Here is a 24263-nt window from a genome sequence, read left to right on the forward strand (position 1 = left end):
CAAATACCACTCACTCACATCATGCCCTGACCACATAACAGACACAAATACCCCTCACTCACATCATACCCTGACCACATAACAGACACAAATACCCCTCACTGACATCATGCCCAGACCACATACAGACACACAAATACCCCTCACTCACATCATACCCTGACCACATAACAGACACAAATACCCCTCACTCACATCATGCCCTGACCACATAACAGACACAAATACTCCTCACTCACATCATGCCCTGACCACATAACAGACACAAATAAACCTCAATCACATCATACCCTGACCACATAACAGACACACAAATACCCCTCACTCACATCATAACCTGACCAAATAACAGGCACACAAATACCCCTCACTCACATCATGCCCTGCCCACATAACAGACACAAATACCCCTCACTCACATCATGCCATGACCACATTACAGACACACAAATACCCTCACTCACATCATGCCTTGACAACATAACAGACACACAATTACCCTTCACTCACATCATAACCTGACCACATAACAGACACACGAATACCCTCACTCACATCATGCCTTGACCACATAACAGACACACAAATACCCCTCACTCACCATCATGCCCTGACCACATAATACCCTCACTCACTATCATGCCCTGACCTCATAACAGACATACAAATACCCTCACTCACATCATGCCCTGACCACATAACAGACAGACAAATGCCCTCACTCACATCATGCCCTGACCACATAACAGACACACAAATACCCCTCACTCACATCATGCCCTGACCACATAACAGACACACAAATACCACTGACTCACATCATGCCCTGACCAAATAACAGACACAAGTAACCCTCACTCACATCATGCCCTGACCACATAACAGACACAAATACCCCTCACACATCATGCCTTGACCGCATAAAAGACACACAAATACCCCTCACTCACATCATGCCCTGACCACATAACAGACACAAATACCCCTCACTCCCATCATACCCTGACCACATAACAGACACACAAATACCCCTCACTCACATCATGCCCTGACCACATAAGAGATACACAAATAACACTCACTCACATCATGCCCTGACCACATAACAGACACAAATACCCCTCATTCACATCATGCCCTGACCACATTACAGACACAAATACCCCTCACTCACATCATGCACTGACGACATACAGACACACAAATACCCCTCACTCACCTCATGCCCTGACCACATAACAGACACACAAATACCCTCACTCACATCATGCCCTGACCACATACAGACACACAAATACCCCTCACTCACATCATACCCTGACCACATAACAGACACAAATACCCCTCACTCAAATCATGCCCTGACCACATAACACACACAAATATCCCTCACTCACATCATGCCCTGACCACATAACAGACACACAAATACCCCTCACTCACATCATTCCCTGACCACATTACAGACACACAAATACCCTCACTCACATCATGCCCTGACCACATAACAGACACACAAATACCCGTCACTCACATCATGCCCTGACCATATAACAGACAAACAAATACCCCTCACTCACATCATGCCCTGACCACATAACAGACACACAAATGCCCTCACTCGCATCATGCCCTGACCACATAACAGACACACAAATACCCTAACTCACATCATGCCCTGACCATATAACAGACAAACAAATACCCCTCACTCACATCATGCCCTGACCACATAAGAGACACACAAATACCCCTCACTCACATCATGCCCTGACCACATGACAGACACTAATACCCCTCACTCACATCATGCCCTGACCACATAAAAGACACAAATAACCCTCACTCACACCATGCCCTGACCACATACAGACACACAAATACCCCTCACTCACATCATGCCCTGACCACATACAGACACACAAATAACCCTCACTCACATCATACCCTGACCACATAACAGACACAAATACCCCTCACTCACATCATGCCCTGACCAGATAACAGACACAAATACCCCTCACTCACATCATGCCCTGACCACATAACAGACACAAATACCCTCACTCACATCATGCCCTGACCACATAACAGACACACAAAAGCCCTCACTCACATCATGCCCTGACCACATAATAGACACACAAATACCCCTCACTCCCATCATGCCCTGACCATATATAACAGACAACCAAATATCCCTCACTCACATCATGCCCTGACCACATAAGAGACACACAAATACCCACACTGACATCATGCCCTGACCACATAAAGACACACATACCCTCACTCACATCATGCCCTGACCACATAACAGACACACATACCCCTCACTCACATCATGCCCTGACCACATAACAGACACACAAATACCCCTCACTCACATCATGCCCTGACCACATAACAGACACACAAATACCCCGCACTCACATCATGCCCTGACCACATAACAGACACAAATACCCCTCACTCACATCATGCCCTGACCACATAACAGACACACAAATACCCTCACTCACATCATGACCTGACCACATAACAGACACACAAATTCCCCTCTCTCACATCATGCCCTGACCACATAACAAACACAGAAGTACCACTCACTCACATCATGCCCTGACCACATAACAGACACAAATGCCCCTCACTCACATCATGCCCTAACCACATAACAGACACAAATACCCCTCACTCACATCATACCCTGACCAGATAACAGACACACAAATACCCCTCACTCACATCATGCCCTGACCACATAACAGACACACAAATACCTCTCACTCACATCATGCTCTGACCACATAACAGACACAAATACCCCTCACTCACATCATGCCCTGACCACATAACAGACACAAATACCCCTCACTCACATCATACCCTGACCACATAACAGACACAAATACCCCTCACTCACATCATGCCCTGACCATATACAGACACACAAATACCCCTCACTCACATCATGCCTTGACCACATAACAGACACACAAATACCCCTCACTCACATCATGCCCTGACCACATAACAGACACACAAATCCCCCTCACTCACATCATGCCCTGACCACGTAACAGACACACAAATACCACTCACTCACATCATGCCCTGACCACATAACAGACACAAATACCCCTCACTCACATCATACCCTGACCACATAACAGACACAAATACCCCTCACTGACATCATGCCCAGACCACATACAGACACACAAATACCCCTCACTCACATCATACCCTGACCACATAACAGACACAAATACCCCTCACTCACATCATGCCCTGACCACATAACAGACACAAATACTCCTCACTCACATCATGCCCTGACCACATAACAGACACAAATACCCCTCAATCACATCATACCCTGACCACATAACAGACACACAAATACCCCTCACTCACATCATAACCTGACCAAATAACAGGCACACAAATACCCCTCACTCACATCATGCCCTGCCCACATAACAGACACAAATACCCCTCACTCACATCATGCCATGACCACATTACAGACACACAAATACCCTCACTCACATCATGCCTTGACATCATAACAGACACACAATTACCCTTCACTCACATCATAACCTGACCACATAACAGACACACGAATACCCTCACTCACATCATGCCTTGACCACATAACAGACACACAAATACCCCTCACTCACCATCATGCCCTGACCACATAATACCCTCACTCACTATCATGCCCTGACCTCATAACAGACATACAAATACCCTCACTCACATCATGCCCTGACCACATAACAGACAGACAAATGCCCTCACTCACATCATGCCCTGACCATATAACAGACACACAAATACCCCTCACTCACATCATGCCCTGACCATATAATAGACAAACAAATACCCCACACTCACATCATGCCCTGACCACATAACAGACACACAAATACCCCTCACTCACATCATGCCCTGACCACATAACAGACACACAAATACCACTGACTCACATCATGCCCTGACCAAATAACAGACACAAGTAACCCTCACTCACATCATGCCCTGACCACATAACAGACACAAATACCCCTCACACATCATGCCTTGACCGCATAAAAGACACACAAATACCCCTCACTCACATCATGCCCTGACCACATAACAGACACAAATACCCCTCACTCACATCATGCCCTGACCACATAACAGACACACAAATACCCCTCACTCACATCATACCCTGACCACATAACAGACACAAATACCCCTCACTCAAATCATGCCCTGACCACATAACACACACAAATATCCCTCACTCACATCATGCCCTGACCACATAACAGACACAAAAATACCCCTCACTCACATCATTCCCTGACCACATTACAGACACACAAATACCCTCACTCACATCATGCCCTGACCACATAACAGACACACAAATACCCGTCACTCACATCATGCCCTGACCATATAACAGACAAACAAATACCCCTCACTCACATCATGCCCTGACCACATAACAGACACACAAATGCCCTCACTCGCATCATGCCCTGACCACATAACAGACACACAAATACCCTAACTCACATCATGCCCTGACCATATAACAGACAAACCAAAACCCCTCACTCACATCATGCCCTGACCACATAAGAGACACACAAATACCCCTCACTCACATCATGCCCTGACCACATGACAGACACTAATACCCCTCACTCACATCATGCCCTGACCACATAAAAGACACAAATAACCCTCACTCACACCATGCCCTGACCACATACAGACACACAAATACCCCTCACTCACATCATGCCCTGACCACATACAGACACACAAATAACCCTCACTCACATCATACCCTGACCACATAACAGACACAAATACCCCTCACTCACATCATGCCCTGACCAGATAACAGACACAAATACCCCTCACTCACATCATGCCCTGACCACATAACAGACACAAATACCCTCACTCACATCATGCCCTGACCACATAACAGACACACAAAAGCCCTCTCTCACATCATGCCCTGACCACATAATAGACACACAAATACCCCTCACTCCCATCATGCCCTGACCATATATAACAGACAACCAAATATCCCTCACTCACATCATGCCCTGACCACATAAGAGACACACAAATACCCACACTGACATCATGCCCTGACCACATACAGACACACATACCCCTCACTCACATCATGCCCTGACCACATAACAGACACACATACCCCTCACTCACATCATGCCTTGACCACATAACAGACACACAAATACCCCTCACTCACATCATGCCCTGACCACATAACAGACACACAAATACCCCTCACTCACATCATGCCCTGACCACATAACAGACACAAATACCCCTCACTCACATCATGCCCTGACCACATAACAGAAACACAAATACCCTCACTCACATCATGCCCTGACCACATAACGGACACACAAATACCCCTCACTCACATCATGCCCTGACCACATAACAGACACAGAAGTACCACTCACTCACATCATGCCCTGACCACATAACAGACACAAATACCCCTCACTCACATCATGCCCTGACCACATAACAGACACAAATACCCCTCACTCACATCATACCCTGACCAGATAACAGACACACAAATACCCCTCACTCACATCATGCCCTGACCACATAACAGACACACAAATACCTCTCACTCACATCATGCCCTGACCACATAACAGACACAAATACCCCTCACTCACATCATGCCCTGACCACATAAAAGACACAAATACCCCTCACTCACATCATGCCCTGACCACATAACAGACACTAATACCCCTCACTCACATCATGCCCTGACCACATAAAAGACACAAATAACCCTCACTCACATCATGCCCTGACCACATACAGACACACAAATACCCCTCACTCACATCATGCCCTGACCACATACAGACACACAAATAACCCTTACTCACATCATACCCTGACCACATAACAGACACAAATACCCCTCACTCACATCATGCCCTGACCACATAACAGACACAAATACCCCTCACTCACATCATGCCCTGACCACATAACAGACACAAATACCCTCACTCACATCATGCCCTGACCACATAACAGACACACAAATGCCCTAACTCACATCATGCCCTGACCACATAATAGACACACAAATACCCCTCACTCACATCATGCCCTGACCATATATAACAGACAACCAAATATCCCTCACTCACATCATGCCCTGACCACATAAGAGACACACAAATACCCACACTGACATCATGCCCTGACCACATACAGACACACATACCCTCACTCACATCATGCCCTGACCACATAACAGACACACATACCCCTCACTCACATCATGCCCTGACCACATAACAGACACACAAATACCCCTCACTCACATCATGCCCTGACCACATAACAGACACACAAATACCCCGCACTCACATCATGCCCTGACCACATAACAGACACAAATACCCCTCACTCACATCATGCCCTGACCACATAACAGACACACAAATACCCTCACTCACATCATGCCCTGACCACATAACAGACACACAAATTCCCCTCTCTCACATCATGCCCTTACCACATAACAGACACAGAAGTACCACTCACATCATGCCCTGACCACATAACAGACACAAATGCCCCTCACTCACATCATGCCCTGACCACATAACAGAAACAAATACCCCTCACTCACATCATACCCTGACCACATAACAGACACAAATACCCCTCACTCACATCATGCCCTGACCATATACAGACACACAAATACCCCTCACTCACATCATGCCTTGACCACATAACAGACACACAAATACCCCTCACTCACATCATGCCCTGACCACATAACAGACACACAAATCCCCCTCACTCACATCATGCCATGACCACATAACAGACACACAAATACCACTCACTCACATCATGCCCTGACCACATAACAGACACAAATACCCCTCACTCACATCATACCCTGACCACATAACAGACACAAATACCCCTCACTGACATCATGCCCGGACCACATACAGACACACAAATACCCCTCACTCACATCATACCCTGACCACATAACAGACACAAATACCCCTCACTCACATCATGCACTGACCACATAACAGACACAAATACTCCTCACTCACATCATGCCCTGACCACATAACAGACACAAATACCCCTCAATCACATCATACCCTGACCACATAACAGACACACAAATACCCCTCACTCACATCATAACCTGACCAAATAACAGGCACACAAATACCCCTCACTCACATCATGCCCTGCCCACATAACAGACACAAATACCCCTCACTCACATCATGCCATGACCACATAACAGACACACAAATACCCTCACTCACATCATGCCTTGACAACATAACAGACACACAATTACCCTTCACTCACATCATAACCTGACCACATAACAGACACACGAATACCCTCACTCACATCATGCCTTGACCACATAACAGACACACAAATACCCCTCACTCACCATCATGCCCTGACCACATAATACCCTCACTCACTATCATGCCCTGACCTCATAACAGACATACAAATACCCTCACTCACATCATTCCCTGACCACATAACAGACAGACAAATGCCCTCACTCACATCATGCCCTGACCACATAACAGACACACAAATACCCCTCACTCACATCATGCCCTGACCACATAACAGACACACAAATACCACTGACTCACATCATGCCCTGACCACATAACAGACACAAGTAACCCTCACTCACATCATGCCCTGACCACATAACAGACACAAATACCCCTCACAAATCATGCCTTGACCACATAAAAGACACACAAATACCCCTCACTCACATCATGCCCTGACCACATAACAGACACAAATACCCCTCACTCACATCATGCCCTGACCACATAACAGACACACAAATACCCCTCACTCACATCATGCCCTGACCACATAAGAGACACACAAATACCACTCACTCACATCATGCCCTGACCACATAACAGACACAAATACCCCTCATTCACATCATGCCCTGACCACATAACAGACACAAATACCCCTCACTCACATCATGCCCTGACCACATACAGACACACAAATACCCCTCACTCACATCATACCCTGACCACATAACAGACACAAATACCCCTCACTCAAATCATGCCCTGACCACATAACACACACAAATATCCCTCACTCACATCATGCCCTGACCACATAACAGACACACAAATACCCCTCACTCACATCATTCCCTGACCACATTACAGACACACAAATATCCTCACTCACATCATGCCCTGACCACATAACAGACACACAAATACCCGTCACTCACATCATGCCCTGACCATATAACAGACAAACAAATACCCCTCACTCACATCATGCCCTGACCACATAACAGACACACAAATGCCCTCACTCGCATCATGCCCTGACCACATAACAGACACACAAATACCCTAACTCACATCATGCCCTGACCATATAACAGACAAACAAATACCCCTCACTCACATCATGCCCTGACCACATAAGAGACACACAAATACCCTCACTGACATCATGCCCTGACCACATATAGACACACATACCCCTCACTCACATCATGCCCTGAACACATAAAATACACAGAAATACCCTCACTCACATCATGCCCTGACCACATAACAGACCCACAAATACCCCTCACTCACATCATGCCCTGACCACATAACAGACACAAATACCCCTCACTCATATCATGCCCTGACCACATAACAGACACACAAATACCCCTCACTCACATCATGCCCTGACCACATAACAGACACACATATACCACTCACTCACATCATGCCCTAACCACATAACAGACACACAAATACCACTCACTCACATTATGCCCTGACCACATAAAAGACACAAATACCCCTCTCTCACATCATGCCCTGACCACATGACAGACACTAATACCCCTCACTCACATCATGCCCTGACCACATAAAAGACACTAATAACCCTCACTCACACCATGCCCTGACCACATACAGACACACAAATACCCCTCACTCACATCATGCCCTGACCACATACAGACACACAAATAACCCTCACTCACATCATACCCTGACCACATAACAGACACAAATACCCCTCACTCACATCATGCCCTGACCAGATAACAGACACAAATACCCCTCACTCACATCATGCCCTGACCACATAACAGACACAAATACCCTCACTCACATCATGCCCTGACCACATAACAGACACACAAAAGCCCTCACTCACATCATGCCCTGACCACATAATAGACACACAAATACCCCTCACTCCCATCATGAACTGACCATATATAACAGACAACCAAATATCCCTCACTCACATCATGCCCTGACCACATAAAAGACACACAAATACCCACACTGACATCGTGCCCTGACCACATACAGACACACATACCCCTCACTCACATCATGCCCTGACCACATAACAGACACACATACCCCTCACTCACATCATGCCTTGACCACATAACAGACACACAAATACCCCTCACTCACATCATGCCCTGACCACATAACAGACACACAAATACCCCTCACTCACATCATGCCCTGACCACATAACAGACCCAAAGACCCCTCACTCACATCATGCCCTGACCACATAACAGAAACACAAATACCCTCACTCACATCATGCCCTGACCACATAACGGACACACAAATACCCCTCACTCACATCATGCCCTGACCACATAACAGACACAGAAGTACCACTCACTCACATCATGCCCTGACCACATAACAGACACAAATACCCCTCACTCACATCATGCCCTGACCACATAACAGACACAAATACCCCTCACTCACATCATACCCTGACCAGATAACAGACACACAAATACCCCTCACTCACATCATGCCCTGACCACATAACAGACACACAAATACCTCTCACTCACATCATGCCCTGACCACATAACAGACACAAATACCCCTCACTCACATCATGCCCTGACCACATAACAGACACAAATACCCCTCACTCACATCATACCCTGACCACATAACAGACACAAATACCCCTCACTCACATCATGCCCTGACCATATACAGACACACAAATACCCCTCACTCACATCATGCCTTGACCACATAACAGACACACAAATACCACTCACTCACATCATGCCCTGACCACATAACAGACACACAAATCCCCCTCACTCACATCATGCCCTGACCACATAAAAGACACACAAATACCACTCACTCACATCATGCCCTGACCACATAACAGACACAAATACCCCTCACTCACATCATGCCCTGACCACATAACAGACTCAAATACCCCTCACTCACATCATGCCCTGACCACATACAGACACACAAATACCCCTCACTCACATCATACCCTGACCACATAACAGACACAAATACCCCTCACTCACATCATGCCCTGACCACATAACAGACACAAATACTCCTCACTCACATCATGCCCTGACCACATAACAGACACAAATACCCCTCAATCACATCATACCCTGACCACATAACAGACACACAAATACCCCTCACTCACATCATAACCTGACCACATAAAAGGCACACAAATACCCCTCACTCACATCATGCCCTGCCCACATAACAGACACAAATAACCCTCTCTCACATCATGCCTTGACCACATAACAGACACACAAATACCCTCACTCACATCATGCCTTGACAACATAACAGACACACAATTACCCTTCACTCACATCATAACCTGACCACATAACAGACACACAAATACCCTCACTCACATCATGCCTTGACCACATAACAGACACACAAATACCCCTCACTCACCATCATGCCCTGACCAAATAATACCATCACTCACTATCATGCCCTGACCTCATAATAGACATACAAATACCCTCACTCACATCATGCCCTGACCACATAACAGACACACAAATGCCCTCACTCACATCATGCCCCGACCACATAACAGACACACAAATACCCCTCACTCACATCATGCCCTGGCCATATAATAGACAAACAAATACCCCTCTCTCACATCATGCCCTGACCACATAACAGACACACAAATACCCTCATTCACATCATGCCCTGACCACATAACAGCCACACAAATACCACTGACTCACATCATGCCCTGACCACATAACAGACACAAATAACCCTCACTCACATCATGCCCTGACCACATAACAGACACAAATACCCCTCACGCATCATGCCTTGACCACATAAAAGACACGCAAATACCCCTCACTCACATCATGCCCTGACCACATAACTGACACAAATACCCCTCACTCACAACATGCCCTGACCACATAACAGACACACAAATACCCCTCACTCACATCATGCCCTGACCACATAACAGACACACAAATACCACTCACTCACATCATGCCCTGACCACATAACAGACACAAATACCCCTCATTCACATCATGCCCTGACCACATAACAGACACAAATACCCCTCACTCACATCATGCCCTGACCACATACAGACACACAAATACCCCTCACTCACATCATACCCTGACCACATAATAGACACAAATAACCCTATCTCACATCATTCCCTGACCACATAACAGACACAAATACCCCTCACTCACATAATGCCCTGACCACATAAAAGACACAAATACCCCTCACTCACATCATGCCCTGACCACATGACAGACACTAATACCCCTCACTCACATCATGCCCTGACCACATAAAAGACACAAATAACCCTCACTCACATCATGCCCTGACCACATACAGACACACAAATACCCCTCACTCACATCATGCCCTGACCACATACAGACACACAAATAACCCTCACTCACATCATACCCTGACCACATAACAGACACAAATACCCCTCACTCACATCATGCCCTGACTACATAACAGACACAAATACCCCTCACTCACATCATGCCCTGACCACATAACAGACACACAAATACCCTCACTCACATCATAACCTGACCACATAACAGACACACAAATACCCTCACTCACATCATGCCTTGACAACATAACAGACACACAATTACCCTTCACTCACATCATAACCTGACCACATAACAGACACACAAATACCCTCACTCACATCATGCCTTGACCACATAACAGACACACAAATACCCCTCACTCACCATCATGCCCTGACCAAATAATACCCTCACTCACTATCATGCCCTGACCTCATAATAGACATACAAATACCCTCACTCACATCATGCCCTGACCACATAACAGACATACAAATGCCCTCACTCACATCATGCCCTGACCACATAACAGACACACAAATACCCCTCACTCACATCATGCCCTGGCCATATAATAGACAAACAAATACCCCTCTCTCACATCATGCCCTTACCACATAACAGACACACAAATACCCTCACTCACATCATGCCCTGACCACATAACAGACACACAAATACCACTGACTCACATCATGCCCTGACCACATAACAGACACAAATAACCCTCACTCACATCATGCCCTGACCACATAACAGACACAAATACCCCTCACACATCATGCCTTGACCACATAAAAGACACGCAAATACCCCTCACTCACATCATGCCCTGACCACATATCTGACACAAATACCCCTCACTCACATCATGCCCTGACCACATAACAGACACACAAATACCCCTCACTCACATCATGCCCTGACCACATAACAGACACACAAATACCACTCACTCACATCATGCCCTGACCACATAACAGACACAAATACCCCTCATTCACATCATGCCCTGACCACATAACAGACACAAATACCACTCACTCACATCATGCCCTGACCACATACAGACACAGAAATACCCCTCACTCACATCATGCCCTGACCACATAACCGACACACAAATACTCTCACTCACATCATGCCCTGACCACATACAGACACACAAATACCCCTCACTCACATCATACCCTGACCACATAATAGACACAAATAACCCTATCTCACATCATTCCCTGACCACATAACAGACACAAATACCCCTCACTCACATAATGCCCTGACCACATAAAAGACACAAATACCCCTCACTCACATCATGCCCTGACCACATGACAGACACTAATACCCCTCACTCACATCATGCCCTGACCACATAAAAGACACAAATAACCCTCACTCACATCATGCCCTGACCACATACAGACACACAAATACCCCTCACTCACATCATGCCCTGACCACATACAGACACACAAATAACCCTCACTCACATCATACCCTGACCACATAACAGACACAAATACCCCTCACTCACATCATGCCCTGACTACATAACAGACACAAATACCCCTCACTCACATCATCCCCTGACCACATAACAGACACAAATACCCTCACTCACATCATGCCCTGACCACATAAGAGACACACAAATGCCCTCACTCACATCATGCCCTGACCTCATAATAGACACACAAATACCCCTCACTCCCATCATGCCCTGACCATATATAACAGACAACCAAATATCCCTCACTCACATCATGCCCTGACCACATAAGAGACACACAAATACCCACACTGACATCATGCCCTGACCACATACAGACACACATACCCCTCACTCACATCATGCCCTGACCACATAACAGACACACATACCCCTCACTCACATCATGCCTTGACCACATAACAGACACACAAATACCCCTCACTCACATCATGCCCTGACCACATAACAGACACACAAATACCCCTCACTCACATCATGCCCTGACCACATAACAGACACAAATACCCCTCACTCACATCATGCCCTGACCACATAACAGAAACACAAATACCCTCACTCACATCATGCCCTGACCACATAACGGACACACAAATACCCCTCACTCACATCATGCCCTGACCACATAACAGACACAGAAGTACCACTCACTCACATCATGCCCTGACCACATAACAGACACAAATACCCCTCACTCACATCATGCCCTGACCACATAACAGACACAAATACCCCTCACTCACATCATACCCTGACCAGATAACAGACACACAAATACCCCTCACTCACATCCTGCCCTGACCACATAACAGACACACAAATACCTCTCACTCACATCATGCCCTGACCACATAACAGACACAAATACCCCTCACTCACATCATGCCCTCACCACATAACAGACACAAATACCCCTCACTCACATCATACCCTGACCACATAACAGACACAAATAGCCCTCACTCACATCATGCCCTGACCATATACAGACACACAAATAGCCCTCACTCACATCATTCCTTGACCACATAACAGACACAAAAATACCCCTCACTCACATCATGCCCTGACCACATAACAGACACACAAATCCCCCTCACTCACATCATGCCCTGACCACATAAAAGACACAGAAGTACCACTCACTCACATCATGCCCTGACCACATAACAGACACAAATACCCCTCACTCACATCATGCCCTGACCACATAACAGACACAAATACCCCTCACTCACATCATACCCTGACCAGATAACAGACACACAAATACCCCTCACTCACATCCTGCCCTGACCACATAACAGACACACAAATACCTCTCACTCACATCATGCCCTGACCACATAACAGACACAAATACCCCTCACTCACATCATGCCCTCACCACATAACAGACACAAATACCCCTCACTCACATCATACCCTGACCACATAACAGACACAAATACCCCTCACTCACATCATGCCCTGACCATATACAGACACACAAATACCCCTCACTCACATCATTCCTTGACCACATAACAGACACAAAAATACCCCTCACTCACATCATGCCCTGACCACATAACAGACACACAAATCCCCCTCACTCACATCATGCCCTGACCACATAAAAGACACACAAATACCACTCACTCACATCATGCCCTGACCACATAACAGACACAAATACCCCTCACTCACATCATGCCCTGACCACATAACAGACACAAATACCCCTCACTCACATCATGCCCTGACCACATACAGACACACAAATACCCCTCACTCACATCATACCCTGACCACATAACAGACACAAATACCCCTCACTCACATTATGCCCTGACCACATAACAGACACAAATACTCCTCACTCACATCATGCCCTGACCACATAACAGATACAAATACCCCTCACTCACATCATGCCCTGACCACATAACAGACTCAATACCCCTCACTCACATCATGCCCTGACCACATACAGACACACAAATACCCCTCACTCACATCATACCCTGACCACATAACAGACACAAATACCCCTCACTCACATCATGCCCTGACCACATAACAGACACAAATACTCCTCACTCACATCATGCCCTGACCACATAACAGACACAAATACCCCTCACACATCATGCCTTGACCACATAAAAGACACGCAAATACCCCTCACTCACATCATGCCATGACCACATAACTGACACAAATACCCCTCACTCACATCATGCCCTGACCACATAACAGACACACAAATACCCCTCACTCACATCATGCCCTGACCACATAACAGACACACAAATACCACTCACTCACATCATGCCCTGACCACATAACAGACACAAATACCCCTCATTCACATCATGCCCTGACCACATAACAGACACAAATACTACTCACTCACATCATGCCCTGACCACATACAGACACACAAATACCCCTCACTCACATCATGCCCTGACCACATAACCGACACACAAATACTCTCACTCACATCATGCCCTGACCACATACAGACACACAAATACCCCTCACTCACATCATACCCTGACCACATAACAGACATAAATAACCCTCACTCACATCATTCCCAGACCACATAACAGACACAAATACCCCTCACTCACATCATGCCCTGACCACATAAAAGACACAAATACCCCTCACTCACATCATGCCCTGACCACATGACAGACACTAATACCCCTCACTCACATCATACCCTGACCACATAACAGACACAAATACCCCTCACTCACATCATGCCCTGACCACATAACAGACACAAATACTCCTCACTCACATCATGCCCTGACCACATAACAGACACAAATACCCCTCACTCACATCATGCCCTGACCACATAACAGACTCAATACCCCTCACTCACATCATGCCCTGACCACATACAGACACACAAATACCCCTCACTCACATCATACCCTGACCACATAACATACACAAATACCCCTCACTCACATCATGCCCTGACCACATAACAGACACAAATACTCCTCACTCACATCATGCCCTGACCACATAACAGACACAAATACCCCTCACACATCATGCCTTGACCACATAAAAGACACGCAAATACCCCTCACTCACATCATGCCCTGACCACATAACTGACACAAATACCCCTCACTCACATCATGCCCTGACCAGATAACAGACACACAAATACCCCTCACTCACATCATGCCCTGACCACATAACAGACACACAAATACCACTCACTCACATCATGCCCTGACCACATAACAGACACAAATACCCCTCATTCACATCATGCCCTGACCACATAACAGACACAAATACTACTCACTCACATCATGCCCTGACCACATACAGACACACAAATACCCCTCACTCACATCATGCCCTGACCACATAACCGACACACAAATACTCTCACTCACATCATGCCCTGACCACATACAGACACACAAATACCCCTCACTCACATCATACCCTGACCACATAACAGACATAAATAACCCTCACTCACATCATTCCCTGACCACATAACAGACACAAATACCCCTCACTCACATCATGCCCTGACCACATAAAAGACACAAATACCCCTCACTCACATCATGCCCTGACCACATGACAGACACAAATACCCCTCACTCACATCATGCCCTGACCACATAAAAGACACAAATAACCCTCACTCACATCATGCCATGACCACATACAGACACACAAATACCCCTCACTCACATCATGCCCTGACCACATACAGACACACAAAAAACCCTCACTCACATCATACCCTGACCACATAACAGACACAAATACCCCTCACTCACATCATGCCCTGACTACATAACAGACACAAATACCCCTCACTCACATCATGCCCTGACCACATAACAGACACAAATACCCTCACTCACATCATGCCCTGACCACATAACAGACACACAAATGCCCTCACTCACATCATGCCCTGACCTCATAATAGACACACAAATACCCCTCACTCCCATCATGACCTGACCATATATAACAGACAACCAAATATCCCTCACTCACATCATTCCCTGACCACATAATAGACACACATATACCCACACTGACATCATGCCCTGACCACATACAGACACACATACCCCTCACTCACATCATGCCCTGACCACATAACAGACACACATACCCCTCACTCACATCATGCCTTGACCACATAACAGACACACAAATACCCTCACTCACATCATGCCCTGACCATATAACAGACACACAAATACCCCTCACTCACATCATGCCCTGACCACATAACAGTCACAAATACCCCTCACTCACATCATGCCCTGACCACATAACAGACACACAAATACCCTCACTCACATCATGCCCTGACCACATAACAGACACACAAATTCCCCTCTCTCACATCATGCCCTTACCACATAACAGACACAGAAGTACCACTCACATCATGCCCTGACCACATAACAGACACAAATGCCCCTCACTCACATCATGCCCTGACCACATAACAGAAACAAATACCCCTCACTCACATCATACCCTGACCACATAACAGACACAAATACCCCTCACTCACATCATGCCCTGACCATATACAGACACACAAATACCCCTCACTCACATCATGCCTTGACCACATAACAGACACACAAATACCCCTCACTCACATCATGCCCTGACCACATAACAGACACACAAATCCCCCTCACTCACATCATGCCCTGACCACATAACAGACACACAAATACCACTCACTCACATCATGCCCTGACCACATAACAGACACAAATACCCCTCACTCACATCATACCCTGACCACATAACAGACACAAATACCCCTCACTGACATCATGCCCGGACCACATACAGACACACAAATACCCCTCACTCACATCATACCCTGACCACATAACAGACACAAATACCCCTCACTCACATCATGCACTGACCACATAACAGACACAAATACTCCTCACTCACATCATGCCCTGACCACATAACAGACACAAATACCCCTCAATCACATCATACCCTGACCACATAACAGACACACAAATACCCCTCACTCACATCATAACCTGACCAAATAACAGGCACACAAATACCCCTCACTCACATCATGCCCTGCCCACATAACAGACACAAATACCCCTCACTCACATCATGCCATGACCACATAACAGACACACAAATACCCTCACTCACATCATGCCTTGACAACATAACAGACACACAATTACCCTTCACTCACATCATAACCTGACCACATAACAGACACACGAATACCCTCACTCACATCATGCCTTGACCACATAATAGACACACAAATACCCCTCACTCACCATCATGCCCTGACCACATAATACCCTCACTCACTATCATGCCCTGACCTCATAACAGACATACAAATACCCTCACTCACATCATTCCCTGACCACATAACAGACAGACAAATTCCCTCACTCACATCATGCCCTGACCACATAACAGACACACAAATACCCCTCACTCACATCATGCCCTGACCACATAACAGACACACAAATACCACTGACTCACATCATGCCCTGACCACATAACAGACACAAGTAACCCTCACTCACATCATGCCCTGACCACATAACAGACACAAATACCCCTCACAAATCATGCCTTGACCACATAAAAGACACACAAATACCCCTCACTCACATCATGCCCTGACCACATAACAGACACAAATACCCCTCACTCACATCATGCCCTGACCACATAACAGACACACAAATACCCCTCACTCACATCATGCCCTGACCACATAAGAGACACACAAATACCACTCACTCACATCATGCCCTGACCACATAACAGACACAAATACCCCTCATTCACATCATGCCCTGACCACATAACAGACACAAATACCCCTCACTCACATCATGCCCTGACGACATACAGACACACAAATACCCCTCACTCACCTCATGCCCTGACCACATAACAGACACACAAATACCCTCACTCACATCATGCCCTGACCACATACAGACACACAAATACCCCTCACTCACATCATACCCTGACCACATAACAGACACAAATACCCCTCACTCAAATCATGCCCTGACCACATAACACACACAAATATCCCTCACTCACATCATGCCCTGACCACATAACAGACACACAAATACCCCTCACTCACATCATTCCCTGACCACATTACAGACACACAAATATCCTCACTCACATCATGCCCTGACCACATAACAGACACACAAACAACCCGTCACTCACATCATGCCCTGACCATATAACAGACAAACAAATACCCCTCACTCACATCATGCCCTGACCACATAACAGACACACAAATGCCCTCACTCGCATCATGCCCATACCACATAACAGACACACAAATACCCTAACTCACATCATGCCCTGACCATATAACAGACAAACAAATACCCCTCACTCACATCATGCCCTGACCACATAAGAGACACACAAATACCCTCACTGACATCATGCCCTGACCACATACAGACACACATACCCCTCACTCACATCATGCCCTGAACACATAAAATACACAGAAATACCCTCACTCACATCATGCCCTGACCACATAACAGACCCACAAATACCCCTCACTCACATCATGCCCTGACCACATAACAGACACAAATACCCCTCACTCATATCATGCCCTGACCACATAACAGACACACAAATACCCCTCACTCACATCATGCCCTGACCACATAACAGACACACATATACCACTCACTCACATCATGCCCTAACCACATAACAGACACACAAATACCACTCACTCACATTATGCCCTGACCACATAAAAGACACAAATACCCCTCTCTCACATCATGCCCTGACCACATGACAGACACTAATACCCCTCACTCACATCATGCCCTGACCACATAAAAGACACTAATAACCCTCACTCACACCATGCCCTGACCACATACAGACACACAAATACCCCTCACTCACATCATGCCCTGACCATATACAGACACACAAATAACCCTCACTCACATCATACCCTGACCACATAACAGACACAAATACCCCTCACTCACATCATGCCCTGACCAGATAACAGACACAAATACCCCTCACTCACATCATGCCCTGACGACATACAGACACACAAATACCCCTCACTCACCTCATGCCCTGACCACATAACAGACACACAAATACCCTCACTCACATCATGCCCTGACCACATACAGACACACAAATACCCCTCACTCACATCATACCCTGACCACATAACAGACACAAATACCCCTCACTCAAATCATGCCCTGACCACATAACACACACAAATATCCCTCACTCACATCATGCCCTGACCACATAACAGACACACAAATACCCCTCACTCACATCATTCCCTGACCACATTACAGACACACAAATATCCTCACTCACATCATGCCCTGACCACATAACAGACACACAAACAACCCGTCACTCACATCATGCCCTGACCATATAACAGACAAACAAATACCTCTCACTCACATCATGCCCTGACCACATAACAGACACACAAATGCCCTCACTCGCATCATGCCCATACCACATAACAGACACACAAATACCCTAACTCACATCATGCCCTGACCATATAACAGACAAACAAATACCCCTCACTCACATCATGCCCTGACCACATAAGAGACACACAAATACCCTCACTGACATCATGCCCTGACCACATACAGACACACATACCCCTCACTCACATCATGCCCTGAACACATAAAATACACAGAAATACCCTCACTCACATCATGCCCTGACCACATAACAGACCCACAAATACCCCTCACTCACATCATGCCCTGACCACATAACAGACACAAATACCCCTCACTCATATCATGCCCTGACCACATAACAGACACACAAATACCCCTCACTCACATCATGCCCTGACCACATAACAGACACACATATACCACTCACTCACATCATGCCCTAACCACATAACAGACACACAAATACCACTCACTCACATTATGCCCTGACCACATAAAAGACACAAATACCCCTCTCTCACATCATGCCCTGACCACATGACAGACACTAATACCCCTCACTCACATCATGCCCTGACCACATAAAAGACACTAATAACCCTCACTCACACCATGCCCTGACCACATACAGACACACAAATACCCCTCACTCACATCATGCCCTGACCATATACAGACACACAAATAACCCTCACTCACATCATACCCTGACCACATAACAGACACAAATACCCCTCACTCACATCATGCCCTGACCAGATAACAGACACAAATACCCCTCACTCACATCATGCCCTGACCACATAACAGACACAAATACCCTCACTCACATCATGCCCTGACCACATAACAGACACACAAAAGCCCTCACTCACATCATGCCCTGACCACATAATAGACACACAAATACCCCTCACTCCCATCATGAACTGACCATATATAACAGACAACCAAATATCCCTCACTCACATCATGCCCTGACCACATAAGAGACACACAAATACCCACACTGACATCGTGCCCTAACCACATACAGACACACATACCCCTCACTCACATCATGCCCTGACCACATAACAGACACACATACCCCTCACTCACATCATGCCTTGACCACATAACAGACACACAAATACCCCTCACTCACATCATGCCCTGACCACATAACAGACACACAAATACCCCTCACTCACATCATGCCCTGACCACATAACAGACCCAAAGACCCCTCACTCACATCATGCCCTGACCACATAACAGAAACACAAATACCCTCACTCACATCATGCCCTGACCACATAACGGACACACAAATACCCCTCACTCACATCATGCCCTGACCACATAACAGACACAGAAGTACCACTCACTCACATCATGCCCTGACCACATAACAGACACAAATACCCCTCACTCACATCATGCCCTGACCACATAACAGACACAAAAACCCCTCACTCACATCATACCCTGACCAGATAACAGACACACAAATACCCCTCACTCACATCATGCCCTGACCACATAACAGACACACAAATACCTCTCACTCACATCATGCCCTGACCACATAACAGACACAAATACCCCTCACTCACATCATGCCCTGACCACATAACAGACACAAATACCCCTCACTCACATCATACCCTGACCACATAACAGACACAAATACCCCTCACTCACATCATGCCCTGACCATGTACAGACACACAAATACCCCTCACTCACATCATGCCTTGACCACATAACAGACACACAAATACCACTCACTCACATCATGCCCTGACCACATAACAGACACACAAATCCCCCTCACTCACATCATGCCCTGACCACATAAAAGACACACAAATACCACTCACTCACATCATGCCCTGACCACATAACAGACACAAATACCCCTCACTCACATCATGCCCTGACCACATACAGACACACAAATACCCCTCACTCACATCATACCCTGACCACATAACAGACACAAATACCCCTCACTCACATCATGCCCTGACCACATAACAGACACAAATACTCCTCACTCACATCATGCCCTGACCACATAACAGACACAAATACCCCTCAATCACATCATACCCTGACCACATAACAGACACACAAATACCCCTCACTCACATCATAACCTGACCACATAAAAGGCACACAAATACCCCTCACTCACATCATGCCCTGCCCACATAACAGACACAAATAACCCTCACTCACATCATGCCTTGACCACATAACAGACACACAAATACCCTCACTCACATCATGCCTTGACAACATAACAGACACACAATTACCCTTCACTCACATCATAACCTGACCACATAACAGACACACAAATACCCTCACTCACATCATGCCTTGACCACATAACAGACACACAAATACCCCTCACTCACCATCATGCCCTGACCAAATAATACCATCACTCACTATCATGCCCTGACCTCATAATAGACATACAAATACCCTCACTCACATCATGCCCTGACCACATAACAGACACACAAATGCCCTCACTCACATCATGCCCCGACCACATAACAGACACACAAATACCCCTCACTCACATCATGCCCTGGCCATATAATAGACAAACAAATACCCCTCTCTCACATCATGCCCTGACCACATAACAGACACACAAATACCCTCACTCACATCATGCCCTGACCACATAACAGACACACAAATACCACTGACTCACATCATGCCCTGACCACATAACAGACACAAATAACCCTCACTCACATCATGCCCTGACCACATAACAGACACAAATACCCCTCACACATCATGCCTTGACCACATAAAAGACACGCAAATACCCCTCACTCACATCATGCCCTGACCACATAACTGACACAAATACCCCTCACTCACAACATGCCCTGACCACATAACAGACACACAAATACCCCTCACTCACATCATGCCCTGACCACATAACAGACACACAAATACCACTCACTCACATCATGCCCTGACCACATAACAGACACAAATACCCCTCATTCACATCATGCCCTGACCACATAACAGACACAAATACCCCTCACTCACATCATGCCCTGACCACATACAGACACAGAAATACCCCTCACTCACATCATGCCCTGACCACATAACCGATACACAAATACTCTCACTCACATCATGCCCTGACCACATACAGACACACAAATACCCCTCACTCACATCATACCCTGACCACATAATAGACACAAATAACCCTATCTCACATCATTCCCTGACCACATAACAGACACAAATACCCCTCACTCACATAATGCCCTGACCACATAAAAGACACAAATACCCCTCACTCACA

The sequence above is a fragment of the Taudactylus pleione genome, unplaced genomic scaffold (genome assembly GCF_031769625.1).
Source record: "Taudactylus pleione unplaced genomic scaffold, aTauple2 ptg000005l, whole genome shotgun sequence".
In the NCBI taxonomy this organism is placed as follows: Eukaryota; Metazoa; Chordata; class Amphibia; order Anura; family Myobatrachidae; genus Taudactylus; species Taudactylus pleione.